Source organism: Emydura macquarii, unplaced genomic scaffold (assembly GCF_026122565.2).
Source record: "Emydura macquarii macquarii isolate MOO-44397 ecotype Brisbane River unplaced genomic scaffold, CSIRO-AGI_Emac_v2 contig_1551, whole genome shotgun sequence".
Taxonomy (NCBI): domain Eukaryota; kingdom Metazoa; phylum Chordata; order Testudines; family Chelidae; genus Emydura; species Emydura macquarii.
In genome coordinates, this window is record NW_027131688.1 from 17,361,276 (window position 1) to 17,377,290 (window position 16,015).

Sequence of the window (16,015 nt, forward strand, 5' to 3'; positions counted from 1 at the left end):
GGCTCTGAGGATTCTGGTCAATCTTCTGCTGAGCCTACCAGATTAATTTTGTCTAGAAGAGCCAAAGCCCAGGAACACAGAAGAACAAAGGGATTCTAGCATTTTAAAAAGGGGCTCTCTATCAAGAAAGGGGGAAGTTGTTCAAGGAAACCAGGCTGAGATAGATGCATCGACTGGGGTGTCTGAAGACATTAGGCCTACCTAGGTTGCCATCTGGGGCTGATAAGCCTTTAGGTAAAATAGGCAAGTGTAGACTGTTTTTGAAAATCCTTTTTTCTCTAATTTTTTGTTCCTACTGTTAAAGTGAACAATACACTGATTGTCTAATCACTGTACATATTGGTCACAGACTTCCAAAGGAATAAACCTCAGCCCAGCTGGGTAAGCACGGCTGATACATAGCGCACTGCAGTTCAGGGTTAGTCTAAGAAGTGGGAGAATTGTGAAATTCCACTCCAGACAAGAGGCCTGTCACCTGGGGAGGTGGGGGGGGGGTGCACTCAGAGAGACCAGAAAAGGGACGGAAATGTTGCTAGCCCTGTAAGTGTGACATTCTCTATCTAGTTTTTCAAAGTTTTCTCATCTTTTTCCTCAAAATGTCCAAATGTCCACAATTCGGAAAAGAATGAATCATCAAACATTCACATGCATCACATGAAATGATGTGTACTTACATTTGGGATGTGATGTGTTTTGTTATCATCTCTGCAAACTCTTTGTTTTAATTTTTTTTGCCAATATCTGCAAGGTTATTTTATTATTAATTATTATTTCTATTTATGTATTTATTTACAAAAAGATTATTGGAGAATATATAAATCCATGGACACCAGGGAAGTTGCACTCAACTGACACCTGGTCAGCCCGTTATGGGTCCAGGGAGTGGCATTATAATGAAAGTTACAGACAGAAAGTTCATGTCATTCTTTTGCAGTCACTCCATGGGACCTTAGTGAAGACAACAAATCTGTACTAGCTAGCCAGGAAGGGAAGTGCTGTTGGAGGTGGGGTGGAGAAAGAGGAAAGGAAAGATCAGATCATGTAACAAATCTTACTGGCATGTAAATGCAGGAGCCAGGAACTTTCACCATTCCCTCAGCACACTGCAAAGAGTTTCTCTTTACATTTTCTTGACAGATGTCTCCAAATTAGAGAGACATTTTTAAAGCATTATCTAGACTCCACCCCTAGATTAGAGTAGTTGAACAGAGTAAACCCAGAAGAATAGGCCGCTTCTATAGAATCATTAAGGGGATTAGTTGTGACCAACTTGGTGTAATCATGACTCAGAATGGAAGTTATTGATTACATAAACCTGTGCTGCTCTATCACCTGAAGTCTCTTTTTCTTAATGCTCATACGCTGTATATATATATATATTTGAGACGATATAAAATGGTTCAGTACCAATACAATGCAATATAGATTGGCTACAGGCAGGATTATGCTGTCTACTACCCCCCCTATAACTCTGCAATAAATTAGTTGAAGTATTGGGTTTACACCAGTGTAGCAGCGATGGCTCATCTGTTCAACGCTGAAGTCAAGCTGGAAACAAGAGGGTTGCCACCTGTCTGGATGTTACCCAGACAGTCCGGTTTTTGGCTTCTGCGTCCAAATGCCATTTAAGGTTGCCAGGTGCCTGGTTTTCGACTGGAAAGTCCAGTCGAAAAGGAGACCTGGCGGTGTCTGGTCAGTTGTACTGACCAAAAATCTGGTTACTGCGGGGCGGGGAGAGGCACTGGATCATTAACCCGCACCAACTCCTGCTTGACTGCAGCTACCTCCTACCTGCAGGCAGACTGTCTCCTTGTCAGGCTACAGCAGCTGCCTTCCCAGCACTGGAGCAGAGGGAGCTCAGCTGGGGTGAGGGGTTAGGGAGACGATCCAGGGAGCGACAGGGGGAGGAGGGTAGAGGAGTGAGCAACAGAGGTGGGGCATTGGGGGAAGAGACAAGAAGGGGGTGTGGCCTGGGGAAAAGGCAGAGAAGGTGGCAGGGCCTGGGGAAGAGGTGGCAAAGGGGGCAGAGCTCAAAGGGGGGGTGGGGACGGTCCAGTTGCCAGCAATAGAAAGGAGGGAACCCTATAGAAGATACTAACTGAGGAACGTATAGTCCCACATGCCCGTCCTATAGAACATGCTCATTCCTTCCACGCTCATGTGTGTTTGGAGGAAGCAGCTTGCTTCTGTCAACAGAGCTGTCAGTCTCTTTCCTTGAGTGCAGTAGAAAATCTGCCATCTCCACCGCACCCAAATATTTAGCAAAGGCTGTTTGGACAGACTGCTCAATGGGCAATCAAGCACACAGCTGCTTACACAAAAGCAGTCAGGGCCTTGCTGAAATACTGTGAACATGCGTGAGTGATGAGCTGGGTTAAGCCTTGATGGGGTGGAGTTAAAACCACATTTAAACTCACGTGGGAACACACCCTTCATTTAAGATAGTTGTAAGAGTCTGTTAAGGGGCCACACCTAAAATAAGACTTAATAGAGTCCCCAGAAACCAGCAGCATGAGGGCAGAGGGTTCCACTGGTATGTGTATGTGTGTGTGAGAGAGAGAGAGACAGAGACAGAGAAGCAGCACCTGTCAGCACAGTGTGACCCTGGGAAAAGCTAGAGAAAGAACTTCTGAGCTGGACGTCAGCTAATGAAGCTTGGGGCTGTAAGTGAAGAAGTGGCTCCTTTTGCTCTTGATTCCTCCTGCATTCAGCAAAGCAGGACTTTGTATATTCCTTGTAAATAAACTTGATCGCATCAAAGAACGTTCTAGTCTCCGTCAATTTTTACTCACACCTAGAACAGCCCCAGGGCCCGGAAATGTGACTAGCTACTCAGGTCAAAAAGAGGCAACATGGGATTGCTTGCTCCAGAGATAGGAGTCAAACGGCTGAATCCAGCTGAGCCACCTTTGACGTCTTCAGTGCAGTCAGTGTGCGGTTTTTAGTTTTGTATGTCTGGTGTGAGAAATCTGTCACTTGCTAAACACACTCCTGACAGACTAGTCAGAAAGGCTGCACCACAGCTTATATTTTCATATTTCAAACAGTGAGTGCCACGGAATGCCATGCCCAGTTCAGCCTGCGATACCAACAAGTAACCACACAATTTGATTCACCCACCAATGCGATAAGCCGGATGCGTGGTAGCCAGACAAAAGGACATGTCTGTGACAGTTGGGCTGGGCCCGTGACACCGTACAAATGCTTTTCCTATGGGGTTTGGGTGTGGTGAGGAAAGAAACTTGTTAGCTATTAAAGAGTCCTTGCTCCATGTCTCATCTTCCAGAGTTTGTGCCTGTTACTTGTGCTTACTGCACCTCTCCAAATGTATGTTGTCCAGATTCACAAAGGTATTGAGTGCCTAACTCTCATTGATTTCAATAGGAGTTAGGCGCCTAAATACTGATTCAAATCTGGATCGCTTGGTAAACTGGGTGCAAGCAAAGAACATGTGTTTTAATACAGCTACATGTGAATACATACATCTGGGACGAATGATGTAGGCCACGCTTACATGATGGGGCCTCTATCGTGGGAAGGAGTGACTCTGAAAAAAGATTTGGAGGTGGTGGTAGATTATCAGCTGAATATGACCTTCCAGTGTGACACTGTAGCCAAAAGAGCTAATGTGATCCTGGGCTGCATAAACAGGGGAATCTCGCTCTTGTAGCAGTAAAGAACTTATTTTACCTCTGTATTTGGCACTGGTGCAACTGCTGGTGGAATACTGTGCCCAGTTCTGGGGCCCACAATTCAAGAAGGATGGTGATACATTGGACAGGGTTTAGAGAAGAGCCATGTGAATGATTAAAGGATTAGAAAACATGCCTTATACTGACAAACTCAAGGGGCTCAACCTACTTACCTTAGGAAACAGAAAGTTAAGGGGTGACTTGATTACAGTCTGTAAGTGCTTACATAGGGAACAAATATGTAATAATGGGCTCGCCTGTCTAGCAAAGAAAGGTATAAGAGGATCCAATGGCTGAAAATTGAAGCTAGACAAATTCAGACAGGAAATTCAGTGTAAATTTTTAACAGTGAGAGTAATTAACCATTGGAACAATTTACCAAGGGTGATGGTGGATTCTCCATCACTGACCATTTTTAAATTACAGTTGGATGTTTTTCTAAAAGATCTGCTCTAGGAATTATTCTGGGGAAGTTCTCTAGCCTGTGTTAGACAGGAGGTCAGACTATATGATCACAATGGTCCCTTCTGGCCCTGGAATCTATTAATACATTTGAGGATTTGGGCCCATGCTCTTTTCCCCCTGCTGTCTGAGACCATCTTCATGCCACCTCTGTACTGCGGGTCTCATATAAAAAACATTACTTTAGGGAGGCTTATAAACCATAGTTTCAGCAATGGTGAGGCCTCATTTGGAGTACTGTGTCCAGTTTTGGGCCCCCCACTACAGAAAGGACGTGGACAAATTGGAAAGAGTCCAGTGAAGGGCAACAAAATGATTAGGGGGCTGGAGCACATGACTTATGAGGAGAGGCTGAGGGAACAAGGCTTGTTTAGTCTTCGGATGAAAAGAATGAGGAGAGATTTGATAGCAGCTTTTAACTACCTGAAGGGGGGTTCCAGGGAGGAGGGAGCTAGGCTGTTCTCAGATGACAGAACTAGGAACAATGGTTTCAAATTGTAGTAGGGGAGGTCTAAGTTGGATATTAGAAAAACTTTTTCACTAGGAATGTGGTGAAGCACTGAAATGGAGGTGGTGGAATCTCCATCTTTAGAGGTTTTTAAGGCCCGGCTTGACAAAGCCCTCCTGGGGTGATTTTGTTGGGATTGGTCCTGCTTTGAGCAGGGAGTTGGATTAAATGACTTCCTGAGGTCCCTTCCAACCTAATCTATGATTCTATGATTCATAGTCACATACCCCATGTAATGTCAAGTATAACTGACAGGTGCATTGCTTGCCCAAGCCTCCACATAACCTTACCCTGGTCCTCCCCTCCCTTAAACTCTTCTTGCGTTTGCTTCCTGCACCTTCTGTCTTGGTTTAAATGGTAAATTTGTTAGGACAGGGACTCTGGGTGCAAACATACCTTTAACAATCTGGCCTGCTGACTTTTTTTGATTTGTAAAGTGCCACATACGTTTATGGCGTTATATAAATAACATAATTGGTTTTATCCTGTGCACATTTCACTATTTAGCACCTGATTTTCATAAAGCGTATGTTGTTGCATGCACAAAATGATGCACAATTATGCATCTGATTTTCATGAGCAAATACCTGTTTCCCACATGGAAATGCAGTAATTGTGCATGCAAATTAGACAACCATATGCACCCCTATGTTTGATATTCTTTGGATCTGAATTTATTTAGAATTCAGCATGTTTAAATATCTTTAAAGCTATAAAAATACCCACCTATACAACATCTGCCCTGACATGAAAGTAATTGACCTTGCAAATACAGTCATTTCCCCCCTCACTAGCATATTTTTCACCTGTTCCTGTTCTGCTCTGGTGTGTTGGCAAAGTAGCTGGATACACTGTGGGACACTTCCAACTCTCTTTGTTTCCAGTTTGCATTTTGCAGAACCCCCTGGGCCCCGACATGCTTTAGAGAATGCAAAAATTAGTACAAATCTTTGGATGAAACAAACAAGGACGCATGACATTTCCTGTGCCCTGATTTCTGGAAGTATAATAGTTGCTGTTGTGTTATCAAAGGCTTCTCTTGGTGGGGTTGGGGGGAGAGGGGGGTGTTAGAAAACAGGAGGAGAGAGGAGGAACTCTGATCCTGAGCACACCAGTTTTCGCCAATACTAAGTAACTTTCCTCATTTATGACACATTGCCAAGGCAGCGGAGAGAACACATTGGCACTCCCTAGCTTAAAGTCACACTACCACATAAGTGGGGTAAGCAAATGGTGCAGACAGCTCTGTTAGTTTCAATGTAATAAGCTGTTGACAATAAAAGAAAAACAAAGGAATTTGAAGAAGACACTGAAGCAAGTCTTGAAATGTGTATTTGAATTGTGCTAGTGTGCAAAGCTATATCCAGTGCATATATATATATATTGTTAATGACGCAGTAACGCCTCAAGGCAAGTCTGGGAATGAATCCCAGGAAAAGAGATGTATGGTTTGCTTTCTCTCTCATACCCGATGTGTTTTCAGTCACAAGGAAGTTGCACTGTCTCTCCACCATGTATGCATACAAGTGCTTGCAGTCGTAGGCTCACAGTGGTACAAAGACAGAGCATGTATTGAAACCCACTCTCCTTCTACATCCCAGTGTGAGTTCCTAGCAAGGAACAAGCGCAGAGTCTCTCAGTCTTGCCCTAAATGAAGCATTACAGCTGTTGCTTCAGTACAGCGGGTATTGAATTTCACAGGCTGTGTAATCTGCGACTGCACTCTTTGGCTTGGGATATAGCAACAAGCCTCCCGGGGGCTCAGCCGCTCCCTTTCTGACTGGAGAGAAACGCCCCAGTCTACATAGAAGGAAAATTGTTTTGCTGAATTTCTGCACAGCCCTTATTCCAAAAGCAGTATAGAGAGAGAGAGAGAGGGAGAAAGAGCCAGACATTGAGGGCAGGCTCTGGATTGGTGTTCTGGGCTATTTCAACTTCAGGGCAACTTTTGAGAACTTCAGTTATTTTTGGTAAGTGTGTTTAAACATCCCTCTCCTCTCTTTCTCTCTTTCGATGATGCAGTTTGCACAAGTTTGCAATAAATGAAAGGGATCTTAAGTTAGAATTGTAGCTCTGTGTGTGTTTTGATATAATGACAGTCAGATTATAAAGGTGCCATGCTATCAGCTACTCACTTGATGAGTGAAACATACACAGACATGCACATATACAGAGCATCAGACAATCTGGCGATGCTGAGGAAGGAAAATAGCCAAGACTTAAAATAAGGTGCACCCAAGTATGACACATGAGGCTGCATGCAGACTTAAATGCTTCCACATCTCCTGTACATTTCTGTCTAGTTCTTCCATTTGGAGAAACATTGTTACACATTGTTGCAAGCAGAGTTAAATGCTTCCACATCTCATGTACATCTCACAACAGGATTGAGAATGTTCTGATCTCATTTCTTGATTCCCACAGACTTCGTACTCATGCATATGGATCAAAAAAGCCTTCAGTACACATTCAGTTTTGAGTCCTGCACGCATCTTACCGTCCAACATGTCTATTTCAGTCCCATTTCTTTTCCTCCTCCCCCTCTATATACAGTGAAACCCCCTCATAGTGAACTAGGACATAGTGAAACTGTTTATACTAAATTAAAATCCCTAGTCCCTTGTTGTTTCAATGCATCACAATGTGCAATTTGCTTACAAGTGAAGTTGTCTTATGATGATGATTCTCCTATATGTTTGTTTTCCACTGCATGCATAGTTGTATTTTACAGTACAAAATTTGCTCTCACAAGAGGAATACTGTGTGTGTGTGTACTGTATATCTATAAATACCATTTACAATATATATATAGCATCATAATATAAGTGCATGGCACTAAGAACCCAGTATGTTGGTGTATGTGAGACTAGAATCAACCTCAAAGCTTTTAAAGCTTTTTTAAAGACAGAGATGCACAATCTGGCAGGCACAAATGGGATCTCACATATCTTTCCTATGGGAGATTGCTCCAGCAAACCTGATGATAAAACCTGGCTAAGATCTGTCTGTCTACCTATCTAGGCTCTTATCTAGTTCCATCAACACAATTACTGTGCACCTTAAAGATCTTTGATCAGCTGAACATAATGCTAAATTCAATGCCAGGTGATTTGAAGTGGGGCTCCTGCACTGCATTGGTAGCAACCTGTAGAAAGCATGAGAAATAGATAACAGTTTTTAAGTCTTTGGTAGAAAAGAGATAACATTATTCAAATTAGAAAACACCAAATGCATGGGACTGTACCACAGAAGTAACAGTTCTTCTGGATCATTTGCGAAATAAGAAACTGAAGATTTAATTCTATTAAGTGACTTCTCCAACAGTTATCTGATTATTATTATCCATCGTGCATAGATGGTTGGCATCATAACTGTAATTATTGCTTTTCTTGTACAGGTTGTTATACTAAAGAATAACTGGATATCAATTATTCACAGCCCCAAAGCAATTTTCCCCCCAAAGCTTTATCCTAATATACTTGTTGTATGTATAGTGTTTTAGGAGTTTAATCAGCACCATAAATTGCATCCTGTCTCAGGACTTTTTATTGGGTTGCTGAATTATTTTTTTCTTTTTAAATTAATAAGCGAGTTTGTAACATTTATTTTCAATAATCTTAAAAGTTAAACTATAAAATGGCACTAGTCCTGCTACAGTGTTCACAAATTCTACACCAGCATTAGCTTTTCTGTTGGATAAAGTAGCTTTTAAGCTGAAATAGCATAAACAAACTTTCTTTGATCTCGTCATTTTATTATTTTTGGTGTGGCAGTCTCGTAAAGTGAATTCAACAATTGGGTTACATGGTTTGTGTAAATCTTAAAGTAAAGTTGGTTTGACTGTTTACTCTGTACTTAAAAGTAATTCACTGAAGTTGGCTAAATTCCAATCCACCGTACAGCTGTTTTTAATATGAAAGATGTCAAGGTCTTTCAATTAGAAGGGGTGTTGGTAAGGTTTGCTAGTGTTGATTCTCCAGGGGTTTGGAGACAGTGAATATTTTAGGTTATTAATCATCTTGGGAGATCAATCTGAATCCCCAACAATGAGGCCAACATGCCTTTATTCACTTTTGGCTTTATTCACTTTTCACTTTATTCACCTGGAGCTCATCACTGCAAGGAAATCCACCAGTCTGTCTATAATATATGGTCAGTGCTTCACGAAGTAAGAGGTGCCATTGTTTATAAAGCAGCAAGTGAGAAATAAGATATTACTCAATGTAAATAAGGGCGGCAAAATCTGTCCTTTAATGATGAGAAGTACTCTGCTCTTCCCAAAGGAATAAGAATTTATTCTTCCTGGTTTGAGTCTTTAAAGAATCACCAAAACTTTTGTTCTTGAATTTTTCGGCTTTTGGGGGGGGAGGGGGGGAAGTGTTTCTGTTGTACTGTAGAATCATAAAACACTAAGGAGCTGAAATAAGGAGTTCCTGAGATGTTTCGCATGATAATTACTAAATAATCAGTCAGGGAATAAATTGGAGCATTTTAAAGGTGGGAAACTAACATACAATATATCATATGTCGGTAGCTATTTCTGGGTGCTATCACGCAACCAATCCATGATATATAGTCAGCAAAATGTGCTTTGGAAAAGTCAGGACTGTCACCCTCAGGAAGAACAACCTAGCATGCGGATGGGCCTAAGGCTGCCAAACCAACCTTACCGTACAGGGTCATTTAAACAATGGCTCCATAATGCTGCAACCTTTCACCAAGAAATACTCTCACTACAGCCATGAATAGCTCTGCCTAGGGGACCGGACCTTCCGTACAAGCAGGGGTGGGGTGGCTCCTTAGCACAGACAGGCCCAAGCCTCTGAGGCAGGCAGTAAAATTGGAGCTCCCACGCTTTGCTTCCTTTCTGGGTCCTAGCGCCAGCTTTCCTTTCCTATCGAGGCTGCCCAACAACAGCGGCCCATCCCACTCCCTGCTCCCTCCTACCTGTAGCTCCCAGTGCCTGAAGCACTTCCTCTCTCTCCAGAAAAGGCCTTAAAACGGAGGGACTAACTGGGACCTAGCTCCCTCTGCCTGCTCTGTGGTTTGGTCGGATGGAGATTAGGGCACTCAGCCCGGAGACCCAGCAGGCTGATGCCTTCCTGGGTTGGAAAAAGAAAGGAGGATGCTTCCTCGTGTGACAGCTCCATCGTTGGGATGAGTGAGGAGAGGGATCCCTCATGTGAACGGCAGTGGTGCCTGGCCCCTGCACAGGAAGAGGAAAGGGGTGAATGCGGAGGGGCCCTAAGACCACTCATTAGACAGGCACACTTTGTCCCTCCAGATATTGGAAGGCGGGGCCCTACTACCTTGGGTGGTGGAAACCAAGTGCAAAGGAAAGGACAGGGCCCTCCATGTGCTACATCCTTCTTAATGACCCTCCTATTGCAAAAAAAGGGTATGTCTCGATCTGAGCGGGGAGGTGCGGGTCCCCGCTCACCTAAACGTACCAGTGCCAGCTGTGCACCAGCTAGTGCCTAAAAATAGTGTCTCTGGGGCAGCACAGATAGCTGCTCAGGCAAGCCAGCCTCGACCAGACCCAGAGGGTCAGGTGGGGTTGTATGTGGGGCGGCTAGCCCACGCAGCTGCCTGGACACTGCTATTTTTAGGCGAAGCACCCCTCCCAGGTTGCACCCACGGAAGGCTGTAGGTGGGCAAAGAAAGTCACTGAAGGACAGTGTCTTCTTCTTGCAGTCAAGGGAATCTTACTGGATTGTCAGAGAACAAGCAATAACTGAGGGTCATTCACAAGCTGATTGACAGCAGCGGCCCACTGGGACAGAGAAGGAAAAAAAAATGGCTTTAACAATTACTGAAGCTAATCCAGACTGGTTATTACGCAGAAGCAATAAAGGATGTCACTAGTGCAGGGCCCTATCTTGCTCCTAATGGCAAAACTCCTAGTAACGATTAGCAGAGCAAGTTCAGGCCCACAGTGATAGCGCACGATGGCAAACCAAACTCGAGGGAGCAGAAACACAAACCCATGGCGCAGTAGGGGGCATCAAAGGGATCCGCTTGGTCTGCCAAATAAAGCCGCCTCCTTCTCTGTAGAAGTTACTCTTTTGCCCAGATGCAAATAGAAGTAAATCAGATGAATGTCAGTGCCAAGGCAGCTGAGAAACACTTGACATTAGAAAATGGTCCAAGTGTCTGGTAAATGCTGCTATGATCAGTTACGCAAATATGAAGTCTGCTGGCCGCCCAGCAGAATGACTACGCACGCCGTTTAACTTTGGTAGCGTTAGGCTGTAACTTTAGCATACAGCCCATGTAACTGTAACAGCTGTGTCATCCTTGCAGCTATTTGATTTTAAAGTGCTGTGTTACCGAGCCTCTGCCTTTGTCCTCGCTCCGCATGCTGCGAGCTCAGGACCTCCCCTCTTGTTGAGGAGTAATGCTCTGCGGTGCCTGCTGCTTGCGGTTCTAACTTGGCTTCCCTCCACTCCCAAGTTAGGGATCAACCTGCTAAACGTTCGTGTCTCCTTGTTCAGAGCCTGGAGCCAGGCAATCTGGCCACCACCCCCAGCCTCAATTAGCTGAATGAAGTAATGACAGTTCCCACGGCCACAAGCATTACCTGCTGAACCAGAGCACCTTCCAAGCTGCAGTCACAGTTCCAGAAAGCTGACGTATTCAGCTCGTGCAGTCCAACCACCCATGTTCCCTCCCGCTCCCCACCCCTGTGGGTCTGCCCTAGTCCTAGGAGGGCAGCCTCACAGCTTCTCCTTAAGAATATCCCTGGCGCGCTCCCTTTCCAGCTGTCCCCTGCTCCCAAACCTTTCACCCTCAGCCAGTGGGGATCTAAAGTTCTTTACCATTCCACCAGGGTCCCGCTCATGGGTGGCAGGTATAAGAGGCTTGGGGAGGCTAAGTCTCCCAAAGAGTCACTGCCAGAAGCTCCCGCTCTGCCTCTCTGCCCTGCTCACCCAGGCCCTGCTCCCGCTTGGCCCCCTCCCCTGAGAGATGTGAGCAGTGGGGAGGAGGTGAAGAGGTGCGAGCAGCCGGCGGGAGGGGGCCCTGGAGGAGGGGTCTCGAGGCCCTGTCACCAAAGGAGCCCGGTTTGCGCCCGGCCTTTGCTCTCTCCTGCTGCAGCTGCCAGGGGAGCAGGCTGCGCCCCGTGCTGGGGTCCCACAGGGCTGCCAAGTGAGGAGCGGCTGCTTCACAGCTCCTGGAGTTGCTCGGCCCGGCATCCCCCGGCTCCAGCATGTGGGATGCTCCTCTGGTCCTGCGCAGCCAGCCAGTGCCCTGCGGCCCCTCAGCGCAGCCTCCACAAAGGCCGGAAGCAAAACGGGCTATGGATGCCTTTGGTCAGAGGATCTTGTGACCCCTCCCCTAAGGCCACCTGCCTGCCACTCACGCCTCTCAGGGGAAGGGGCTGAGTGGGGGTGGAGCATGGGGAGGACCTCGGGGGTGGGGGGGAAGCAGGAGGTGCCCCTCCCGCCTCCCCAAAGGCAGGAGTCACGTGCTGCCCATGGTCCAGATGCCTAGTCTTGCCCTGCCCCTGCCCTGTCTGGACCTCCTGCAGTTCCAGCCATCCAGTCTGAACAAAATTATGTGGAGGGCTGTGGTGAAGAATATGAGTCTTAGGCTACAGTGAACACTCAAAGTCCACATGCAAGAACGGAAATCCCGTGGGGACTGTGATATGTACTTGCCTGTGTGAGTACTATTGAATTAATATCTGCACTGCACTCTGAAGATGAAAAGGGAATTATTAGTAGTATTTAATCATTTTTAAGAATTGCTTCTATCCAACAAATGTGGTTAAAACTAGTTTAAAGTCAACCTCAGAAAGGTTTGACATGTCCATTTAGTTCAGATAAGCATCCAAAAATCTGGATATTTTATATGAAATGTACCTAAATTTATCAGAAAGTCCAAGGTCAGGGGAAAAAAAAAATCAGTCCATAAATTTCAAAAGAACCAGCTCTCTCATGAGATGGCTAACGTTTCCTGGTTCTAGCTGAGCCTTTCCTGTACTACTTTTGCTTCTAATATCAGCTGTAGACAGATTAGAGAAGTATACAAAAATGTCATTAAACATTTGCCAACATTTTCAAAACTGAGACAAGGCCAGATTTTGGTGTGGGTTCAAATTTTAGGTGAGAGATTGAGCTGATTATTGTTTTATCTGAACTGTGTCTCCTTTCACTAGTTAAAGTTGACTTCTTGCACATTATGGCCCCGATTTTGGAAAAAAAAAAAAAAGGCATGCAATTGTGCAACAAAATGTGCATACCATTCTGTGCCTAGCTAAAGTAAGCAGTTACTCTCCCCCAGGGTGTTGGCGAACTGAGTAATTACATGACTATTTACTGGATTTGTGTACACAATTATGGTAGCGGTGTGCAAATTGTGTATGCAGTTGTGAGCCTCACTTTTTCTATAATCATATTTCACATTAACAGATATTCATTGCTAGAAAAAATAAGAGTGGTTACTGAATGGTAACATATTACTATTAAACACAACGCTCTATTACATAGGGGCATAATATGATCATTAATTAACTATTATAATATGGTAAGCAGTAGAAAACAAGATGTTTTTTAGAAATATATCATATAAAATATTCATAGAGGAAGATTTCAGTTACCATGGAGATTTGCAGAGAGCTGGATGGAAACAGAAGTTGCATGAAACAATTGTGAAATAAATATATTTAGTGATACCGCTAAGTAGACCAGTGTTAAGATAGATCCATATTTAGATTGTATATCTATAGTGGATTTAACAACTGCTTTAGTCAGTCTGTCAGGAATTTATGAATGAAATGGATTGGATAAAGTCAACTCAGGAATGATAAACCTTCACATTTAAAATTGTCCCTCTTTAAAGTTTTAAGAGAAGCTGATTGGAATAGTTGTATTGGATGATGCAAGGAAATCATACATCTCAAATGTTATGACACCAGTTAAAAATTAACTGGTAAATTGTAGGTTTTATTGGCCAAATATATAAACTCTGTTTACCCAAAAGTAAAACTAAAAATGAAGCCTAGTGTTAAGGATGTGTGTAATTGCCTAAATATACTGACTTGTTTCTAGGAAAGTAAATAGAGACTGTACTGTATGCAGCAAGAAGAGGTTATTGCAGAAAGAGGTTCTGTACTAGCTAGTTGTCTCCAACAAGAATCACTGGGAATGCCAGCCTTTTGTTTAGGCAGTGTTTGCAAAGGAGCTGTCTGCCTTGTTTCTCTCCTCCTCCCCACTTGGGACTACTAATCCAGAGTCAGCAAAATTGCCCACTTCACAGATGCAGAAGTAAATTTTAGTCCACAGGGCTCCTCCTGCAGAAGACCGGAGCAACATTTCCATTCCATTGCCAATGAGATGCACAGTACGGATGAGAGCGTGGGCATAAAGATATTCTTATTAGGAGATCCTGTTATTCAGGGAATGTTAGAATAGAAAATACCATATAATGGACATAAGAGAGGTGAAATGTAAACATAGGAAGGGGAGGCAGGACAGCAGCACAGATGTCTATAGAATAGCAGTGACTTGTAGGTTCCTAAAACTTGAATTTGAAGGAGAAGTACTGACATTGGTTTTGTGTAGTTAACTAATGAAACAACTTACCAAGGGGGTTGTGGTGGTTTCTCCATCACAGCAATCTTTAAATGAAGATTGAACTACAGTATATCTTTTAGAAAAGCATCCAACCAGAGCTGTTGGACTTGAAGCAGGAATTAATTCTGGGAAGTTCTATGGCCTGTGTTATGCAGGTGGTCAGACTAGATGATCACAATTATCCCTTCTGGCCTTAAAATCTATGAGATTTACCATAGCCGCTAATACCAAGTGTGGCTGATGAGAGATGCAGAAGTGAGTAGGTTCCATCATTTACTATAGGTCTGTACAGTGTCTTGCACAATGATGCCCTAACTTAGTTAAAACTCATGGGCACTACTGTAATTTAAATGTTAATGCAGCAATGTACACATCTACCAATTAAAAAATGAAACACTCCTTCCCGCTAAAGGGGAACACACACAGCATGGGAAATAATTTCGTAGCAAAGTATTAAGCAGCAGCAGTGAAGATCTGGATGGCAGATGTATTTTCAGATGTGTTATTAACAGGAGAAGTTCACTATGCATGCAAATGTGTGATGCAGAAATATCATAGATAGTTGGATTAGATGACAAGATTAGATGCATCATAAATAGATTAGATTAGATTAATGATTAGGCGGGTTTGATAGGCAAGGTGCTTTGGGGGGAGAAGTTGTTCAATTTTTTTCAGTTCTTACAGTGCTCTTGAAGGAGATTTCAAATATGCAAATATGCTTATTATGGGCCCAATGCAGCAAATTCTGCACCCAGAACTCCTGAGTCAAAGACAACTAATCCTGGATACAGTGGCATACCAAGCGGGGAAGCCAGGCCCCCGGGCGCCAGCCTGCGGGGGGGAGGGCGCCGGGCCAGCACTTCACTATGTGCAAGGGACTGGGGGTGCTGGCCCCTCCAGCAACCCATGCCCCTGCGCGTCATAAAGAGCCAGCCCGGTGGCTCCCCTCCTAGGACGGGGTGAGGGGCCACCCCATCCAAGCTGGCATCGGGTTGTGGGGCTGGAGCGGTGGGTAAGTGCGGGGTGGGCCGGCGGAGCCAAGCCTGCATTTGTGCCCCCCCAGGCCTCACGCTCCCCTCTCCCACAGGTACAGACCCCCCCCCTCCTGTCCTGTGGGGGGGGCGTGAGATGGAGGGGCCCGCAAATGCAGGGTTGGCCCCCGGGCGCCGGAGACCCACGGTACGCCACTGCCTGGATACAAAAGAGCGTGCCAGGAAACTAGAAGAGAAGTACTGCAGTAAGAATGCCAAATAGTTACGCCCATTGAAAGCTGGAAAGTATGTTCGATTTCAAACAGAGACGCATCTGGCGCCCTGCCAAGGTAGCAGCTATCTCATCCACAGCAAGGTCACATGTCATAACTATTTGTGAGGAGCACTCCTACAAGAAGAAAAAACATCTAAAGGCAGCCAAAGCTAACTCTGTTCTCTCTCTCTGGAAGACAATGAGGAGAATGCTGACAGGAGCAGCACATCCCAGTCAGTGACACTGGAAAAGACTTCAAGCAATCTACGGGCAATGGAGCCATCTCAGCAGCAGCCAGCCAAGCCATTGCAGAAGGAATTGTTTTGAGAGGTGGCCAGGTGATCAGAAAGCCACTGAGGATCCTAGACCATATGTACTGACACAAGAGCAATAAGAGGCAACATAATCCTCTCATCGGTCAGGAGGTTCAGGTCATTTGCCTTGACCTCCATGTTAGACAACTCCGTTTGTGCCCTTGATTAATTGTCCGCGTTTGTTGTGGTTGCTTTACAAATGATTTTTTTTTTTTAAGA

The 16,015-nt window shown here is 44.6% G+C and overlaps 1 protein-coding gene across 1 annotated transcript in view; it reads left to right on the plus strand.

Annotated features, from left to right (window-relative positions):
- Nucleotides 1-6,530: 6,530 nt before the first annotated feature.
- The window catches only part of AHNAK2 (AHNAK nucleoprotein 2), a 64,272-nt gene continuing 54,787 nt past the window's right edge, over nucleotides 6,531-16,015 (plus strand). Inside the window, 1 exon segment of the mRNA XM_067554954.1 lies at nucleotides 6,531-6,632. The gene's annotated coding sequence lies outside the window, so the exon portion shown is untranslated.